Genomic DNA, 21,665 nt, shown 5'->3' on the forward strand with positions numbered 1-21,665 from the left:
GATTTTGTTTCCTAGTGGCGAGAAGGTGACGAGCAAACACAGAATTTACCGGTTTTACATAGGTTGCTTGAAGGATGCTAATAGCCCTCTCGAATGTTGAACAGTGAGATATAAGAGAATAGACCTTCGGTGAGATGAAATTAATCAGAATACTTAACTTATTCGGAGGATTTTGAGGATGAGCAACTGTGAGAGAGTCGATGCAGTTGATGAGGGTACGATACCAATGATTCCATTCGTCAGCGGTTGTATCTGACGATCCTTCGAATTTACCAGGTCTCAGTATAGCAAACTATAGCATCCATTGTTGCTGTTAATTTTTAATTTTATGTTGAATAAATTGTAATGAAAAATAAAGACCTTTTAAGATATTAGAAAGGTTTTATTCAACATAAAATTCAGCAGGTACAACAACATGGTCGGTAACGAACGACTAAGCTGGGAAAAGGCGCCAATTTCGTTCTATTTGTAAACATCTGGTGCGCATGCGCACTAGTGCTCTAAACACACAACACTAAGCATAATACAACTTTTTATATCTCGATAGCTAATTATTTCTGCAAAATTTCAAGGCGATTTTCGTATTCAGCATGGCTGAAAAACCTTTAAAAGTCGTCATTTAAAAGAAAATTGTGGAGGTGGACTTAATCTGAAAATTTACCATTTTTCTTTTCTTTTTTAATTATTACTAGTTTATTTTGACCTTTTTTAAAACTATACTAAAGTTATTTTGATAATATTAACTTATAATAAAGTTACATCGTGTTACATATGGGGGGGGGTAATTCTGTGGCGCATTTTGGAGGTGCCTAGTTATCAGATTATAATATTACAAAGGGAAACGATGTTTGGCCGCGCCCTCTGTAGTACAATAAAAAGCAACTATTTTATATTTAAGTAATACTTACTTTTTGTTTCAAAGTCTACTTTTGAATGCCTCGTTTGATCCCAAACAACATGTAATTCAAATGTGACAAGGTTGACTTGTGATCAATATGGCCACCACCACTAAGCAGGCTCGCAGAAAATTAAACACGATGAGATTTAAATTAACCATAAACCATTTCAAAACAAGACCGAATTCTTTGCTAAAAAAACTAATTAGTAATCAATAAAATATTCAATGTAATAATATATTGTTTATAATGCTTTACACGTTGAATATAACGCCCCCCCCCAGTGCAGTACATTATCATTCCCTGTTTCCGCTTGTAGATTTTGTAGCTGTTAAAGAATGTATACTTGTGTTCAGTCACGTATTGACGTGTCGATATTTCTAATTGTGTTTCTATGATGGTCTCGTATTGTCCGTCTAAAAATTATGGAAAACAATAAGGTAGAAAATTAATTATTAATGAAAATAGTTTTCGAAGACAATGAGGGAAAATTGGGTTTTGCAAAAAAAAAAAAGAAAAAGAAACTGGAGAGTTCGGATCGTACTGAAAACTGAAAGTCTTGGCTAATTTAGTAAAACTTAATTTTCGGTGATTATTTTCGAACACCGTTTGTATTAATAATTGATTTTCTAGCTTATTACTTTTTTGGTAATTTTTTGAATATTTTCATTACTGCAACATGACAATTAAGTAAATACCATTAATTTTACTTGAAATTCATTATATCGAATTTCGCTATTATAACTAAGTAGAACCATTTTGTTTCCATGCATATTATTATCCTCATAGTTTAAAATGCGTTATTTGCTACGGTAAAATAGATTTCATACCATTGGCAAGAGAATTGAATAAAATAGATTTAAAAAATTTAAATAAATAATTTATTGAATAAAAACAAATTGATGCGATGTTACTTGTCTTCTTTCAAATAATGCGTTTTTCGTCCCCCGACAAAAGGATGGTGGACCTGTAAATTTACCCTTCTTGTCCATTAATCCGTTCGCAATTTTCTCAATAACTACACCTTGGAATTTTTTAAAATTTTGCACAAACATTAAACATGATATGAGTAAAAAAGTAACAGAATGGATTTTCCGCGAAAACTCCCCCCCCCCCAGGGATGCCTTTCGAGTTAAAATGGGAATGTTGCTTTAATTACAAAAATGCTCAATTTTTTTTAAAATTATGTTTTCTTACGCAGACTTTTCAATAAATGTTTTTATAGTTATATAATTATAAATAAATGTCTTTATAGTTATATAATTATAAATCAATGTCTTTATAATTATATAATTATAAGCATTTCTCTTAACAAACACCCTGGATATCTTAGCACTAAGTGAGACTAATCTACACTCCTCTATCCCCTCTAACTACTTTAACATGCCTGGATATCTCCCACTCTGCCATAAGGACTCTGACAGACATATGCACGGGCTTGGAGTATATATTCGAAACACCCTCTCCTTGACTAGAGAAACTAAACTAGAATCAGACGATCAAGCCTTTATGTGCTGTAGACTTAACATGCAACATAACATTAGCTACTTCTATTTTCTCTACCGCTCTCCCTCAACCCAGTACTATACCCTAATAAACAAAGTCTCTGACAGCATAGATACAGCACTTTCCCTCGACACTAGCGCACAAGTGCATGTATTTGGTGACTTCAATGTCCACCACAGCTACAGGTTTGAATTTTCTACTCACACAGATGCAGCTGGTACCACAACACATAACTTCTCTATATCTCATTCCCTATCACAGATGATTACATTTCCAACCCGTTTCCCAGACCAGCATGAACAACACACATCACTTCTAGATCTGTTTCTGACCACAGTTCCCGATGACTGTGTAACTAATGCCCACAGCCCACTTGGGAACGCCGATCATGCAGTAGTAATGGTTGAAATATCCCTAAACTTTAGAGCCAAAACTGAAGAGCCACTGCTCAAAACAACGAGATATTATAAAAAGGCTGACTGGGAAGCAATCAGGAATCTCATTAGGGATGCCCTATGACAAAATATCTTTTCACTTCCTGCTGAACATTGCACAAATGAGGCCACTGTATGGTTCAAAACGGCAATTGAAGCACATGTTCCCACACGCAAATTTTATAGCAAGCCCCACTCTCGCCAATGGTTTACTTCTACTTGTACAGCTGCAATAGCGCAAAGGCAGCATGTGTACCATAAATTTAACCGACATAAGTCCAGTTCAAACAGGCAGAAGTATATACAAGCCAGAAGTAACTGTAAGAAAGAAATAACGACAGCTAAGAGAGAATTTACTGAAACCACTAAAAAACGCATTGAAGCACAGAAATTAGGAACCTGCGACTTCTGGAAAATCTACAACAGTGTAATAAATAATTGGCAATCAACAATTCACCCACTATCCAACAATCATGAGGTTGTTTGCTCTGCAACTGAGAAGGCCTCCAACTCCACACTGGACCCTGCTAACCACCCCCTCCCTGACTTTCCTTTGCGGACAGACACCACACTAGACGATCTGAAAATCACCCCTTCTCAGGTGCATGCTATCATACAAAATCTTGACATTGCAAAAGCATGTGGACCTGATCTCATCCCAGCTGTGCTTTTAAAAAAGTGCTCCACCGAAGTGGCTCCAGTTCTCTCCAAACTTTACAACAAATGCCTTAATGAATCTGGCTTCCCTGCCTGCTGGAAAACTGCTTCTGTAGTACCAGTTTTCAAGAATTCTGGCGAAAGAACTGACCCAGTAAATTATCGCCCCATTAGCCTCCTCCCACTTTTCGCCAAAATATTTGAGACCATAATTAACCAAGCTCTAGTCCATCACCTTACAAATGCTAAACTTCTGACTGACCAACAATATGGATTTAGGCAAGCCCGTTCCACAGCAGACATCCTAACTGTAACCTCAGAATGTATATACGAGTCACTGGACAAAGCAGGGGAGGGTAGAGTAGTAGCTCTAGATATATCTAAGGTTTTTGACAGGGTATGGCATGAAGGTCTTCTCAGGAAAATTAGATCATTTTTTTTATATAAATATATATACATATATAGCTTTTAATTGATACATTTTTATACAATGAATGTTTCCGTTTTCAAATATTTTTGTGTTCGAAAAAGTCTTGTTTATTATTTATTTTACTAAGAAGAAATTGGAGTTATTGCCCTCTTAAAATGGCGCTCGTTACGTAATGCAGAAGTCCAGAGCAATTATTGAAATTAAAACACACACACACAAAAAAAGAAGCAAATTGTTGAAAATTATAAAAATAAAAATAACATAACATCACTCAACTCAACACAACTGCTGACATCTTCACTGCCGGCCTTATATTCTCTCATTCCAGTGTCTAGCCTCATTAATATGCAAATTAAGACGTGATCAAACCTGATGATTTGTCTCCTTTCCGTGTCCTATTGGTCGGGTTTTGAGTTCGCACATGTCACCCTGTCTCTGTGACTGCAGTCACACCAGAATTTTCCCTACACCCCCCCCCTGATCTCATGATCACAAACTGGGTAGGGAAGTAGTATCTCTCTTTATCAGATACTCCTTAGCAGAAGTGGGTCTACACAGCTAGACACAGCTAGCCGCCCGATAACCAGCCAGACACAGCCGGCCAGACACAGCTAGCTTCCCCGATAACCGGCTAGACACACAGAATTTAATTTTTAAATTTCTCATTTAAAAAACCACTTTTTACATACAAGTCGACTGAATCGCATCGTAAGTTCTTTTAACAGTGACACCTTTTTTAAAAAAAACACAAAAAAAAAATCCGACTCGAATTGTACTCTCACCAAAAAACTTTCGTTCAAAAACGACACCCCCTTTTTTTTTCTTTTCATAAACAAAATAAAATCTGACTCAAATTGTACTTTCATAAAATAACTCTTTTGTTTGAAAACAACTTTTTTCTTTTCGGTACAACAGGATTTCAGTTTAAATTCCGCATTGAAAAACGACTCGCATTTTAAGTTCTTTTAACAGCGACGATTTTTTCTTCAAAAACAAGTCCGACTCGAATTGTACTTCCATTAAAATAAATCTTTCGTTTAAAAACGACACCTTTTTTTCCTTGTCAGAACAACAGGATTTCATTTTAAATTCCACATTGAAAAACGACTTTTTAATACATACAAGTCGTCCGAATCGCATTTTAAGTTCTTTTAACAGCGACGACTTTTTTTCAAACACAAAATAAAGTCAGACTCGTATTGTACTTCCACGTTTCTATAGAATTACAAATTTCAAAAGTATGACTTGCATGTGCATATTAAAAATTCTCCACAGCCCGGACAAATTATCACAAAATCTGGCTTTTGAATATGTATATAAAATTATCCATAGCTCAACAAATTTTTCACGGTGACTTTCGAATGCACGCCTACCATTCATCCAAATCGTATTCCAACACGTTCATTTCACAATGACAATTAAAAACTAAACCCAATGAATCCCATTGGGAATAATAACAAACAAAAAGACAAAAAAGGTCAGAGTCCCTTCATCATATCTTCAACGTTCGCAGTTTGGCACAACTCATCATTCTCCCTTTGGCAACGCTTTCAATTTTTCTTGCGACTTTTGATTTTCTAGGTTTTTTTCCTTTAAAATTTTCCACTTTCATCTCGGCCGCATCAACTTTATATCTAAAGCCGACATAACTTCTAATAGAAAAAAAACCTGGACTGAATTCTTGGCAGCATTCGAGCATTCTCAGCTATGACCCGTTCAGTCCGGTACGCCATAACTGCACTCAACTCAACTCAACTGCTGACATCTTCCCTGCCAGCCTTATATTCTCTCATTCCAGTGTCTAGCCTCATTAATATGCAAATTAAGACGCAATTGAACCTGATAATTTGTCGCATTTTCATGTCCTATCAGTCGGGTCTCGAGTTCTGAGCATCATCGCACATGCCACCCTTGGCAGCCCCCCTCTTTGACTGCAGTCACACTACAATTTTCCCTACACCATCACGAAATGATGTAAACACTATTGAGAAGAAATATATTAATTTTTTTCAAAAGCAAATTATAAAAAATTATAAAACTAAAAAAAAAAAAATAGTGTTTGCACTAATGAGGGTAAGTAATAAAATAAAATTCTTGGAACTTTTATAATAAAAAGTTTTTTTTTTTTTTAAATAAAACTTAAACTCTTTATTTGAACTATGAAACGAGCCCATAAACTAAATAGTTAATGACTTCAGGTGAATTCACAAAGAAAAGAAAAAAACTGTGGAGAAAAAGGGTGCAAGAGGTATTCTCAATAAGAAAATCGCGATAGTGATGAAGAGGTGAGAAGAGGACAAAAAAGAACTTCCGATGAGTTCTCACCACTTCCGGAAACGGGCTCGCAGAAAGCGTTGGCGGGGGTGGGGTTGACTTTACTTGCCGATAACCTAATTATTAGTACTTTCAAATGTAATATTTTATTAATTATTAATCATTTTTAAACCTATTTCAAAATGATTCAATTAAATTTTGCTTCTTTAATTTTCTGCGAACCTGTTTTTTTTTTTGTTTTTTTTTGTCGCTATCTTTAATCTTGATGTCCAATCAACCACTTTGCCAGCTTATAATTAACATTACAATGGTTATGGTTAAAATTGTTGCTTTCATGGAAACAGATAAGTCATTCGAAAATAGATGTTGAAGCGTAAAATGTAAGTATTACTTAGATTTAGTTGTGTGAAGTTTTTTTTTGTATTACAGGGGCCCGGCTGAACTACTGTTTCCCTTTTGTTTTTATATGAAGTTGACTGCGTCATCGTTCCAATTTTGCAAGTAAAAAAAAGTTTCGCTTTTCAAAACGTCATATAAAACAACAATAAAATATCAGACTTTAATGAAATTATAAGTATTATATATATATATATATATATATATATATATATATATATATATATATATATATATATATATATATATATTATGAATAAATTAGTAAACCTGACACTTCCGGATTTTCTATTACATTTAATTCTAGAACAAGTTTTGGATTTGTATTACAGTACACATAGAGTCGAAAAAGTTGTCAAAAAAAAAAATATAACAAATAAGTGTAATCAAAGGCAAGATAAGTTACTTTTATACCTAACTGGATATGTTTTGAGTGTTTTTATTTAATATAACACGTTTATTCAGCTCGAAAAACAGTGTTTACTGATGTGTGTGATGTATTGAAAAGTTTAAAATGGCGCCCGACGCCCGACTCTCTCTTTGACACGGTAAGTTTGGGAAAAGGAGTTAAAAATTTTAAAAAAAACTAGACAAAATACTGTTAAAAACCCACCGAATATATGTCAGTCTATGTCACAGTAACATATATTTGAGCGAGTTTCTAACAGTATTTTGTCTACTTTTTTAAATTTTTAACTCCTTTTCCCAAACTTACAGTGTCAAAGAGAGAGTCGGTGCCATTTTTAATTTTCCAATACATAGGTGTGTCAGAATTTTTTTTGAAATTTTTGATACCCCTAGCACAAAACTCTGAATAAAATATAAAAAAAAAACTTATAATTTCTCTTTTTAAAGTGGGTTGTTTATTTTCTTTATACAATAGAATATTTTTTATTTAAAAAAAAAAACATTGTTTACAAAGTGCCTGTGCGCGTTCATGCTGCCATTTTGTTACGTACTGAAATCAATTGAATTTTCAGAGTTTAATTTTTTTCAATTTTTTTCACTTTAAAAATCTATCAAAACTTTTCTGTTGGTTCAATTTTTACGATATTTTCAGGTTAAATGTGAAATTTTATGCCCTTTCCAATAAGTCGAATATAATATTCTAGACAAAGTTTTTTTTTTTAATTCACCCTCCCATTTTGAAATTTCTATTAAAATGAAAATAATTAATTTTCTCACCTCAAATTTACATATCACAAATTGAAGATACAAGATCAATAAATAAAATAAGCTAATTTAAAACAAAAAAAGAACAGTTATTTGCAAATTTATCTGTAAAGTCCAAAGTTTAAAACCTATTTTTTAAAAACCACATTGATTTATTTTGGTTTTCTTTTAAGTGAATCTTATATTGCCCACAAAGTTTTGTACAATTACAATTTTTTCTATTTCATTGAATGTTTTCTTTTTTAGATATTAAAAAAAAAATTCACTCCATAAGGAAGAAATAAAATATATTAAATCAAAAACTCATGTATTTCTTAGGGGAAAAAAAAATTGTCGCATGGTTTACGTTTAATTGATGAAAACTGATGAGTGAAATGTGATCATTTTTTACGTATGGTACCCCATATTGACCAACTTTATTGACTTCAAATATCTAATTAATTACAAAGGAGAGATAAGGAGAGATAAATTAAATGTTTGTTTCTTCATATAGTTACTATCGAGATTACTTCTGAAATGTATTTGGTCTAATGTGTTGTTTTTACGTTTTGGAAATAATTATTTATGTCCCTTTGAGGCCTCCATATTTGACAACTTGAAAACTTGAAGTTAAAATTCATTGAATTTCGTGAAATCTTTTTTTAAAGAAAACTGATGAAAAAAAATTGTATTTTTTTTCGATTGAACCTTTCATTATTTTAAAATTTGGTCTTTGCTCAGTTTATTGAAAAATAAATTAGGGTTTGAAATTACATTTTCATATTGTTATAAGTTTCGAAACAGAGAGAGTCTAAATAATCAAATGTTTATTCACTAGTTTATAATGACATTGCTAATACATCGGTAAACACTGTATATTTTTCAAGCCGAATAAACATGTTACATTAAATAAAAAGATTAAAAACATATCCAGTTAAGTAGAAAAGTAACTTATCTTGCCTTTGATAACATTTATTTGTTATATATTTGTTTTTTGACAACTTTTTCGAATCTATGTGTACAGTAATACAAACCCCCAAGTTTTTCCTTTTGTTTTTTTTACTTGGTTAAAAAAATTAAAAAAAGAAAAGGTCAATTTTTATGATGTGCCTCAGCATATTATAAACACTCCAACTACCCCATGTTAAGAATGGCTTTCGGTATAAACACCCCCCTCCAACCTCCCCATGTTAAAAACAGCTTTCGTAGTTGGAAGGGTGTTTATTCCGAAAGCTATTCTTAACATGGGGAGGTTGGGGTGCTTATAATACGTTGGGATACGTCGTAAAAATTGTCTAAAAAAAATAAATCACAAAAGTCGAGGTAAAACTAGATATATTTTCGTTATGCTCTCCTGTTTTAATTTTGCCTTCAAAACTGCTGCTTGGTAATAACAGATTTATTTTCAAAAATAAGTTTAATTATTCAATCTCTGTTTATCAAAATCATGTTTCGGTGATATTCATCAAAGAAGCAAGTGGCCTCACGTTTGTGTTTTGTGTGGCTGTACAAACAATAGATAAATAAATAATCAACACTCACAGAAATGTCCTATCCTGCGGCTGAGAAGAAAGAAAAATGAAAAGATCTTTTTCCTTTCTTGATTTTGTCACACGACAAAATAGACAGAGGTGCTGTCGCTTGTGTAAGTCACATTTTTCATTACTTTCACTACATTCCCCCTGATGTCATTATCACAAATAGTGCAGTTGGGTGCAAGCCTCTTTATTTATGTGTTTTTGCGGAGTGGGGGAGCAGCAGTTTCCTTCATGGGAGAATTATGTCCAAGATTAATTTCAGGTGGCCTATCATTATCGTCACAGTGTATCATCATCAGCATCATAATCATCAGAGGTTTATGAGCTACTAGTTTTAAAAACATTATTAATACCGACTTTGGTTTGTTTAGTTGTTCACTTTCTTCTGACAAGCCACTAGCAATATCAAGTAGAATGCAAACTTCTGGACAAGGGCGCAAATTCTTTATATGATAAGGGATTCCATTAATCATGACCGAGTGTGGACTGTTGATTTCAGTATCCTGACTTGCTCGTATACTTGCTGCAAGGGATTGTAACCCAAACAACATCTTCTACTTGGTACTGCTCCTGGGCATCCTATGGGTCAGAGCTAGTAATAGAGTCCACACTTTGTATGTGGACATCGAAGGTGTATATGGCATTGGATGGCGCCATAGATGTTCAAGCACTGTCTTTTGGTGTGACATTATACCAGTAAACTGCTTCTAATATGGGACTTTTTTTCTTAGCCGCAATGGGTTTCACACTTCTGTGATTTCGCTCAACAACATCATTTCCTCCTGGTTCATTGACACACCATAATTAGAAATGCACACCCCAATCTTGCAGAAACTGCTGAAATTGCTGGCTGGTAAATGCAGTGATGCAGTGACATTGTTAATATTTTGATTATTGGGCCTCGCTCATAAAATATGGGCACCAACTGGCATACAATGCTTGGTGGATCTTGCCGACATAGGGATTTCCATATCACAAATCACAAAGGACCACAATCAATGAGCTGAAGAAAGTCATTACACTGCTGTAATGAGTAATGTCCACACCGAACTTGCTCCAATTGTCCCTTACATCAAGCCTCCCTTTGCACTAATGTACAAGTACAAGACTGATAAACTGACACACCTCGCATGCTTTAGCCACCATCCGAACCTTTCAACACAGTTGGATCCTTCTGTTTAGCAAAGTAAAATGTCCATTTTATGTAAAATTCTCCACTCTGATGATGAATATGTGCGATTTGCTTAATATTCAACTCATGTGCAGTGGCAGCACAGATACATTCAATGGGTTAAACTTCAGTTTTTATGAACCACTGCTGACGTATTCTTGTAAACTGGTCAGCTTTATTGTTGCCTGACATAATTAGTGTCACATCTACTGTAAGTCCATACTCAGTAACCATGTCCACAAGCATGCTGAGCAATCTTCGTACCAATATTTCGCTAGCTGTCTTACTGGTGAGTCATGACTTCCCTGTTAGAGCATTGGTTGTCTCCATTGGTAAACACAAGCTGAATCTGTCTTGATATATAGAATTTTCGCCTGCCATTGGAGTTCCAGGTTAACTCCTTTTACCATTGCATCCAGTTCTGCTATGTTAATGTGTTGCACATTATTTGCTCGGCACACATGTCCTTGATGACCAATCCGTTGGCCTCTGACATGCTCCCAGTTGTTCAACAGAGTGTGACATTCTGATCTTTCATTGTAGACAATTCGTGAAGATGCAAACATCATGATGACCAATGCAGAAATGGCACTGCATGTGCATAACTGAGAGGCCTATATTCATTGACCCAAAGTTTATATGAGTGTTTGATGGCAGTGAATCTAGACAGTCAATAGTGGAATGGCTGAAGAAAGCTGAGCTGATATGTCAATTGAGTGGGGTGAAACATATCGAGTGCATCATCGCAATGCGCTTCTCAGGTGGTGTGTTACCTGTGTACCAACAATTAAGTGAGAAATAGTGTGTGGAATTTGATTGTGTAAAGAAAACGCTGTACACAACCTTTACCTTAGCTCTCTTTACTGCATGAAAGCAGTTTGCAGCATGTTGCCTTCACCCAGGTGAAACAATTGATGCATTTTTGTTAGAACTACACAGATTTTCAGTCCTGTTTTGTGATGTATCAGATCAGTGTCTGCAATGTGCATTCCTGAACATGCGAAAGAACTATTATGAGCATCTTCCCAGATAGAGAACAGATTTGCCACATGTGCTGGCATTTGCTTGCACCATTTTAAAAAACCACACTGGAGTTACAAAGGAGACTACAATAGCTGCATGCTCAGCAAAATGCACATCTAAGGTGTTGAATCCTTCTCTGCGATGTTATGAATATAGTGGACCCAATCATAGGGCAAGCCATTGTCTACTGCATAGTGAGACCAAGGTGCCAATGCCTCCTTCTCAATCTGCAAGTATTGCTTTTCTGCAAGTAATGATAAAGATGCATGTGCAATGGATTTTCTTGTTTCATCTGGTAGCTTGTGTAAAAATGCAGGTTCCAATACCATAAGAGCTGTAATCATTTGGGATCATAATGCATGAGAGAAATCAGATGTATCTTTTACTTTTTCGAATGTAGCTTGGCATTTTAGTGTCTGACTCCAAGTGGAGAGGCTTAATTTATGCATATTTTTGATAAATATTTGGTAGAAATTTGCCAAACGAAAGAAACTTTGCAGAGCTTACACAGTGGTTGAGGCTGACATATCTTTTATCACAGTAGCCCTGTTAGGATCTGGTTGTTGACTGTTTTAATTAGATTATCCAATTATTTTATTTGTGATAGAAAAAATTATATTTTGTTTATTTAACTTTAAAACCATATTCTTAGAGTTTATTGAATACGCACATAATATGCTTCCACATATTTGCTGGTGATTTGTATGTCATTAAGATAAGCCATTGTGAAATCATGGTTGCCCAGCATGGCATCCATGACCTGCTAAAAAATGAAAGGCACAACCTTGACGATCCTTTGTTATTAATCACTTTCATCGTTTATATAGTTAAGTTAGTCTCTTGAACTTATAAAGACCTCTGTGCATGTTTTTATACAGGAGTTTCGAACTATTTTATTCCACCTCAATTTGAAGATATGCATCCGATAAATCTATTTTTGAAAAGATTTTGCCACCATTGAGTTTATTGAATATCTTCTCAGGGCTCGGCAGAAAGTAGTGGTAGGTTTTTAAAGCTTTGTTAACTGAGAACAAAAAAAACAGCACGTTTTGTAATAAGTGACAGTATAAACATTTTGGGTGAAGTGGTCCTCTGTAACTTTGAACGGAATTACAAAGAAACTCAAAGCAGATGTTGCATTTACACGGACAATCTATTCAGTATGAATTGAATTGGAAGATTCAACCTTTAGGACTCTATGAGCATGTTCTAGTGTAAATTAGAAAGCCCAACTACTAACACCAAAAAATTAAAACAGGAAATCAAACAAAACATCCCTGAGGAGTTACCTTTTGTGCTTCAGAATTTATTTTTCTACATCATTCTCAATGCACTTTTGCCAGTGATGGTGTAGTGGTTGTGTATGAGCGTCCAGAGCGCTCTTTGTCACTCTCATGTCTTTTGTTGTTCTAAAATGAGTGAGTCTATCTTCTAACTGTGCTGAAATCAACTGTATAAGCTTCATAGACGTTCAACATTTTCTGATAAATGTTGATTGATTCAATTTTTCCTGCATGGAGTAATTAGATGACGCATCTCTGCTTCTGGCACTCATCCCTGACAGAGGTTGTATTTTTAGAGTCTAACAGAGAGACATAACTTTCAGGTCATAAATGTATAAGTTCAGTCATCATTACAATGCAATTTGCAGTTCACTTGGATCTATTCAAGTGGAATAAAAATATGGGAGGTACTACTTTCAAAATGCCCCTCATATATTTACTGTTGCTACAAAGTGTGAATCTTTAGAAGTAGATATTTGTATTATATGTTTTATAATAGTTTACATGAAACAATACACAAAATATACTTCTGATATATTTTGAATTTATAAAAAATAATTTAATGCAATAAATGATAATATAGGGAAATAAAAAATAAAAAGACGAGTGAAAACAATAAAATATTAAGACATTAATCAAATAATATTTTTGTCCAAATATTTGCCTGATTTATTAAATACGTTTCCAACAAAATTCATTATTTGTTTTTAGATCATCAATAAAAAATTTGTATTTTTAAAAAATATCTTCTTAAAGAAAATATGTTTTGGAAAATTATCACATTTTTTACCTCATTAATAAAGGATGTGTCGATTTTTAGTTCAGTATTATTTTCAAAAAGAAAATTCAATTATTTTATTTATGGATTAGTATTGCAACAAATGTCATTACATTTTGAAATTCATGAATCATAAAGTTGGGTACTTTTCATTAAGATTATACATAATGACTTTATTTTCTCTTGACTTACAAAATCGAAGCTATCGCTAATTTCTCCATTGCAAAACTAACTTTTTACGTCTGTAATTTTTTTGATTTTGTTTGTAAACATGTAAAATAATACTTACTTTTTTTTTTAAATCTCTCTTATTTTTATATTTTCAGAATCTTCAGAAATCAACACAGCAAATATATTATTGGATTATAATGAATCTTCATTTCCTTGATGACTTGAAACATGGAAATATCTTAAGAAGAAATATTAAACACCTTTGTGTAAATTGCCTAATGTTAAAAGTCTGAAAAGAAAGATCAGTTTTGTGAATTGTATTAGTCTTTTGTCATCAACTCCCATTTTGTGATAATTTATTGAAAAAGTGTTATTAAGTGTATATGTATTTTTCCCTCCCAGTTTTATTCTGATAGAAAATAGTTGGATAACCTGGATAAATGTTGTGATTCATGGGATTCATATACCCTTTAAATTAATGCAAACTTTAAACATCCATCGACCATATTGAAAATGAAACAGTCTGATAATTGTAAAAACTGAAATTATAGCTGAATTTTATAAATGGTCAGTTTTTGATGAGTTATCTACTGAAATATTTTTAAATACTCATTATTGGAAAAAATTTTCAAAATTTTATATGTTATGTACTTGGTATCCATTTGAATATCATTATGCTTTTATGCAAATGTTCATGAATCAGTCTACTGGTCTGTATAGGTAGAGGATCATTCCTATTCAACTGTAAAGCCATAGATCTAATAACCCCAATGTAGTAAACTGTGATGCAGGGAGCCGCACAATTCTCTTTAATAAACCATTAAATAGTTTGGAAACATGTTAAAAATACCAGCCAGAAATAGAGGATTATTTGTACTAAATTTAACATCCATTAACAATTGGAAAAATGTTAACATTTCATAACTGATTTCGTTTCTGTAAAAAAAAAAAAAATATGGGAAAAGACAGAGAAACAAACTTTACTAAGAAAATGTAAAATATTTAAACTTCAAACATGAATTTAAAATCTGATACTGGAAGTAAACCATATTCTTGTAAAGTGTGTAGTTCTGCTTTTAAAAAGAAATGCTATTTGTTGCAGCATATGCAGACCCATACAAGAGACAAGCCATATTCTTGTGTAGTATGTGGCACTTCTTTTAAACTTAAAGAAAATATGATTCGACATATGCGAACTCATACAGGAGAGAAACCATATTCTTGTGAAGTTTGTGGTTCTTCTTTTACAAGGAAGCACCATATGTTGCCACACATGAGAACCCATACAGGGGAAAAACCATATACTTGTGATGTATGTGGTTTTTCTTTTACACAGAAGCAAAATCTGTTACGGCATAAGCGGATTCATACTGGAGAAAAACCATATTCATGTGAAGTATGTGGCTGGTCGTTTTCAAGCAAAGGTCATATGTTGGGACATATGCGAACACATACGAGGGAGAAACCATATTCTTGTGAAATATGCGGTTCTTCATTTTCAATAAAATCTTCTATGTTGAAGCATATGCGAACACATACAGGAGAAAGACCATATTCCTGTAAAAGATGTAGTTCCTCCTTTACTCTGAAGCCACATTTGTTGGTGCATATGCGAACACACACTGGTGAGAAGCCATATTCTTGTGAATTATGTGGCTCTTCTTTTTCAAAGAAATTCTCTATGCTGAGACATATGCGAACTCATACTGGAGAGAAACCTTATTCTTGTGAAGTATGTTACTCGTCCTTTTCATGCAAAGGTCATATGCTGCAACATATGCGAACACATACTAGGGAGAAACCATATTCTTGTGAAATATGTGGTTCTTCTTTTGCAATCAAATCCTCTCTGCTGAAGCATATGCGAACACATACTGGAGAGAGACCATATTCTTGTGAAAGATGTGGTTCTTCTTTTGCACAGAATCATCATTTGTTGCAGCATATGCGAGCACACACAGGCGAGAAGCCATATTCTTGTGAAATATGTGGGTCATCTTTTACTCGAAAATCTAATATGCTTATACACATGCAAACACATACTTCTGGACGATCTGCAATAAGTTAAATATCGAATGCAGCAAGAAGTCATGGGAACATATACCCGAAAGAACAGTCGGAAACAAGTCATATACTATCCACTATGACTATGCAATCCCTACAGCCACGTACCTAGAAAACGGAGCTATAAAACCCAACATTGCAATATGGGACAAGAAGGAGAAGGAAGCAACCTTGGTGGAAGTTAGTGTCCCGAATGATGCTGGGTTAAACAGAGCTGAGAGGGAAAAGGTTACCAAATACCAGGGTCTTATGTATGACATGAAAAGAAACTGGAACCTTAAGAAGATCTCTATCATTCCAGTAATTATAGGAGCAACCGGACTTATGAAAAAGAATTTTACAAACTATCTTACAAATATACCAGGTAAACCAAGTGCAAAGGAGATTCAAACAATTCCACTTAAAGGGACGGTTAGAATCTTAAAAAGATCTCTCGATTGGAGTGTCTAAAATAGCAGGTGTATGTTTGGCATCTGGTAGGATGCCCCATCCCTGGTTTAAACAAAATGATAAAAAAAATGAAACAAAGAGAGAAATTAGAAAGTTGTTCACACTTTTTCCAATCATACCAAAATGTAACTCGAGCCGGATAAGTGTGCTAAATGTACTATCCTCTGAAAACATACAGCTTGATGAGAGTAGTGAAATCAGAGAACTGGATGAACAGGAACAATATGCATATCTTGACTTTGATGAAAATGAGTCCACCCAGCATGCCGAGATGAGAGAGAAGCTAAGCTGAGAATATTTCCGCCAGGTAAAGAAAATTTTTAACACTCAAATCACCAACAAGAATAAAATTATGGGTATTAACCAACTTGCCATGCCAGTGCTAACATATAGTTTTGGCATTATTGACTGGCTTCAGAAAGATATCAATTGGCTCGACACAAAGACAAAGAAAATATTAACCTTGTCCGAGTCATTTATCGAAACTTAGGCATGCCTTGGCTGTACCTACCCAGGTTAGAAGGAGGTATGGGACTCTTGGAAGTTAACCATCAGCATAGGGCTACAATTGTCAGCATAGGCCAGTACATAATAAGTTCCTGTAACCCAAACTTGATGAAAATTAAAGACCACCATGAGAACTGAGCAAGTAGTACCACATCCATAACACAACTTGCCACTCATTTTGGAAAGAACTGCCTCCCAAATGACGTAGGGGACCTAAACAAGCCTGCCACTGACATAGCCCACAAAAGCCAGAAAAAATACACTAGCCAGTTTTATAGTATTAAAACAAAAGAATAGGCCTGTTATATTGTTATTATTATTAGTATTAGACAATACCAGTTGTGCGCGTATGTTACGTGAGTTCTTATTAGTAAAGATATTAGTCTTAGTGAGAGTTCTTGTCTTATTACATATGATGTTGTATCTTAGAAAGAGAGATGTTGTTGTAAGAGAGATTGTTCGTTTATAACTATTCCTATATTTTAAATGTTCATTACTTAGACGTGTAGATATGAAGAAAGCTCTTAGAATGATGAGATAGTGTTCAGACAGTCTTCGTGTAGATATGATGTAGATTCACATTGTGGATATGAGATGTCGAGACGTGTATGTAATGACATTTTATAACATAGACATATAATAACAATACAATTTACCTTTTTGTAGAAATCACAAACACAAAGATGAGCTTTATCACAAAACACATGATGAATTTATTTCTTTACGACCGGTCGTGATTTCCTCATTAAGAATTCAAAGTTTCACATTTTAGTTTCTGAAGTGACGTCTCGCTTCAGATGTCCGCCTGTCTCTGAGTTTTCTCACTGACTGTCTCCCCGACCAACTAACTCTCACTTCCTATATTGAGAAATCCATGCATCCCGGCCATGTGAGCAAAATTCACGTGTTTCAACATGCGCGACTTTGCACGTTTCCGACATTGATTTCCCAATAACCTATTTTTTCTTGTGTTGTTTCCACAAAGGAATTCAACCTACATATCTAATTTATTTAACCCATATTTTATTATCCACATTCTTTTAATAATTGAATAGTTTATTTATTATTTATTTCATCCGAATTAACAATTTACTGGACATTCCATTTAAACCTATTGTTCTTTAAAACTTATGTCCAGGGTTCGATTTCTGCTTTCTCTTATTTTCATTTTAACTAATCTCTCTATTTTTATACTTACATGAACAGGGGACAGCCCTTATCATGTAACAGGCCAGCCATAAATGGACAAAATACCTACCGACTGTACTATCCCAAGAATATATCAATAATGATGGTTCCCTAGACTGGCTCAAAAGAGGATTCCTTCATTACGACCAAGAGAGATCGATATTGGCTGAACAAGACTAGGACCTCATGACAAACACCTTCAAAAAAATCAGTGGGCTAAGACATCACAATAAATGTAGGTTCTGCAACGCTGAAGTTGAGAGAGTGGGCTACTTGATCTCTAGTTGCAAAGTCCTATTTGGAGATGGTTATTATACAAATCGCCATAATGGAGTTTACAAATACCTTCATTGGAAGATATGTAAGAAACTAAATGTTCAGTGTAGTAAAAAATCCTGGGAATATATACCTGAGTGAACAGTTGGGAGTGACACTTAAATCATTCACTATGACTACATAATTCCTACTGGTACATATCTAGAAAATGCAGCCATTAAACCAAACATACAGATTTGGGACGAGTGAATAAAAAAGCGACCATAATAGAGGTCAGTGTACCCAATGATACAGGGCTTAATAGAGCTGAGAGAGAAAAGATAAAGTATTAAAGACTTCTGTATGATATTCAACGAAATTGGAAATTAAAAGAGGTTTCAATTATACCAATCATCATAGGAGCAAAAGTACTTAGCAAGTATACCTGGTGAACCAAGTGCAAGTGAAATGCAAACGATTGCAGTTGAAGAGGCGGCTAGAATCCTAAAAAGATCTCTTGGTTGGACTCACTAAAGTAGGGGTAAATGTCAGACATGGTTAGATGTCTCACCCCCTAGAAGAAAAAGATGAAGAAAAATAAAAATCATAACAAAACATGAAGAAAAATTAAAAATACAGGCAGGATGACAAGAGTCCTTCAACTCATTTATATACCAGGTAGAAAAAAGCAAACCATGGTGTAAACCTTCCTGACTCTGAGAGTTGCACTCCAGTTATGACAGAGGACAACCAGGGTCAGCCATCAAGACTTGATAACAAAGGACCTCGTCCTCTATCTCCATCACTTTTAGCAACAAAATATCTAAAAATAAGCTTAAAAGCCCAACTATGGTCTGTTGCCCTAAAGAAGGTGCTGCTGTTTTGCTAACACAACTTAAAGTTTGAAAAGTGGAGCAAAACAGCAAATAAAATTTTGGCCAAGAAAGCAGAAACTGATCTCTCTGAAAAGAAAAAGAACATACTGGTTACCTTCTTATCAATGATATAAGGAAACAAGAGTCTAGATGGGAGAGGAAGGAGAAATGGACATTGGTATGGGCTATAGAATGTGTTCAAACAAAACATACACAACAAAAGCAAAGGACAAAAGTCTGAGGGAAAATATTCTTTCACTTCTGTCCAAACAAAAGAAATGTTTTACTCCAAAAGATAACATCTCACAACAGAACAGTCTGAAGATTTTCAATAAGGCTGAGATAGAATAAAAACAGAAGTAACAGCTCTCATTAGAAAAAAAACAGAATCTGCTGGAAAGGCCCCTGACACTTTAACAGAGATCTACTTCAACACCAGGATCAACTTTGTTAAATGACTACCCTACTTACCTCTCACCCCAGCAGGAAACAATTAAATAGTCCCTCACTGGACGCTGATTCTTCCTCATTACTATCGACAAGTACACAACCACTTTGGGAATTTCCAGAAATGGATAATAAGCAGTTGGCTGTGGAGGAAGAGCTATGTAAGGTTGAGAAGATTCAGAGAATGAGACTGGAGGAAAAACCTAAGCTGCCAAAAGTACAATCTACGAAAGCTACAACGACAACAATAAAAAGGGTCAATGTTTCTCTCCAGAGACTTGTGTAATATAATAACACATCCCTCACAGAGTTGAACAGGATATTTTATGCTGCATGACTCTACATTGTTAGAAAACGGCCCCTAATTTCCAACAGCAAAAAAACAAACAAACACAATGCTGGAAACAGGAGCTCTGAAATTAGTTAAACTATTGAAAAATGGAATTATCTAAAATAAAACAATTTCTTTGTCGCCCCTATAATGCAGGTACTGCTGAAAAACATCATCTTTAGGTTCAGTGTAAAATATGGCTTTTGCAATATTTTTGCTAAAATGGGGATGAGGTATGATTAAAGAAAATTGGAAGGTTCTATTTATAGACATTGGTGATAGGAATTAAACAATCAAATAGACCCACACTCTTCTAACAACCAATCAGAAACCGAAATAACTCAATAAAACATACTGGATATTTTAGAATTCCTACACATAAATTTTCATGTTCACACGAGACAGAATATTGCTCTTCATCTGAAAACTTTTACAATTTAAGACTTGAACAGATTAGTTACCGACTGAAAACTATTTTTCATCTCAGGACTTATACAGACAAACTACCAATCGGAAACTTCTAAAATTAAACATGGCTTTCAATTAAAAAATGACACAAAAGTAGGGAAGCTGAAAAACATTGCAAAAGAACTCAAAGGCAAGATTGCAGCATTTGTTAAAAGAATAAGGAAAAAGGAAAACAAGAATAAGACGAAAAATAAAAATAAATGGTTTAAGCAAAATGTGCGCCTATTCTACTGTAACATAAGACAGAATGATGGTAGAAAAGTCACCCAATAAACAAGTGCTTTTTATAAATAGTCCTTTTACTTAAAAGGGAATTTTTTCTCTAACCACTTTGGGTAAAATTATTTTCTAAGACTCTGTCTCTTTGAAGTTTCTTAAATGAAGAAGGAATTTCTTTTCCTTCCAATCACAAGTCGCATTAGGACAACTGTAAACCTGCTTGTTTTCTTTTCTAGCTGGTTGACAGAATAAACTTTTGTATGTCTTACTGAAAAAATCTCAAAAAAACACATGGGGCTCTTCTTGAAACAAATAATTCTACCATTGGTAGGGCTTTTTTGCATTGTATTTAACGAGTGATGAAACAAAGAAATATGATGGAACGTTTGGCAACTATCAACAGAGCTCGCCAAAACCGTATACTTTTTCTTAAGAAAACAAGCAAAGCATTCTCCCTCCTCAACCCCCCTCTCTCTTTCCTTCTCTCTTATCCTCAGATCGACTGCTTTGTGGCAAGGATGGTGACAGATAGTGATGATGAGTCAAAGAATCGCCTAGCTCTAACTCCATGTTGAACAGGAGGGGGAAAAGAGAATGACACTCAGGAGAACAGAGCAAAAAGTGTAGACTTCCAACCCCATACTAGTATCAAAGGCTAAAAGGTTTTAAGAAATATAAAATCCCCAAATATTTTCTGAATGAAATCAACCAGGACTATATAGATAAGGAAACCTAAAATGGATCGCTTCATTATGATTAAGAGAAGATTATAATGGCTGGCCAAGATCAAGGCTTGATGACCAATGCTTTTAAGAAAATGACAACAAATGCAGGTTTTGCCACACAGAAGTAGACAGTGTGATCCACCTAACATTCAACTGTAAACTGTGCTATGGGACAGCTACCCTATGATGTGGCAAAATGGAGTGTGTAAATATCTCCACTAGACAATATGTAAAAAGTTGAATATCGAATACAGCAGCAAGTTTGGGGAACGTATACCAGAAAGCACAACTGGAAATAAGCTATACACCATCAATTATGACTCTGCAATTCTTGCAGTTACATACCCAGAAAACGAAACTATAAAATATGACATAGTGATATGGGACAAGAAGGAGAAAGAAACAACCTTAGAAGAAGTTAGTGTCA

At 34.5% G+C, this 21,665-nt stretch overlaps 2 long non-coding RNA genes across 2 annotated transcripts in view; one reads left to right on the forward strand and one right to left on the reverse strand.

The window, feature by feature from the left end:
- Nucleotides 1-999, reverse strand: part of LOC145294157 (uncharacterized) — a 74,653-nt gene extending 73,654 nt beyond the window's left edge. Inside the window, exon 1 of the long non-coding RNA XR_013869840.1 lies at nucleotides 909-999. This is a non-coding gene — a long non-coding RNA (uncharacterized LOC145294157). The remainder of the gene's footprint in view (nucleotides 1-908) is intronic.
- A 4,322-nt stretch (nucleotides 1,000-5,321) lies between these two features.
- LOC145294156 (uncharacterized) lies at nucleotides 5,322-18,777 on the forward strand. Its single transcript, XR_013869839.1, has 3 exons — nucleotides 5,322-6,577; nucleotides 13,865-17,027; nucleotides 17,961-18,777. It is a non-coding gene; the product is annotated as an uncharacterized LOC145294156 (long non-coding RNA).
- Nucleotides 18,778-21,665: the final 2,888 nt, after the last annotated feature.

The sequence above is a fragment of the Euprymna scolopes genome, chromosome 15, assembly GCF_053919585.1.
Source record: "Euprymna scolopes isolate OS-2025 chromosome 15, ASM5391958v1, whole genome shotgun sequence".
In the NCBI taxonomy this organism is placed as follows: Eukaryota; Metazoa; Mollusca; class Cephalopoda; order Sepiida; family Sepiolidae; genus Euprymna; species Euprymna scolopes.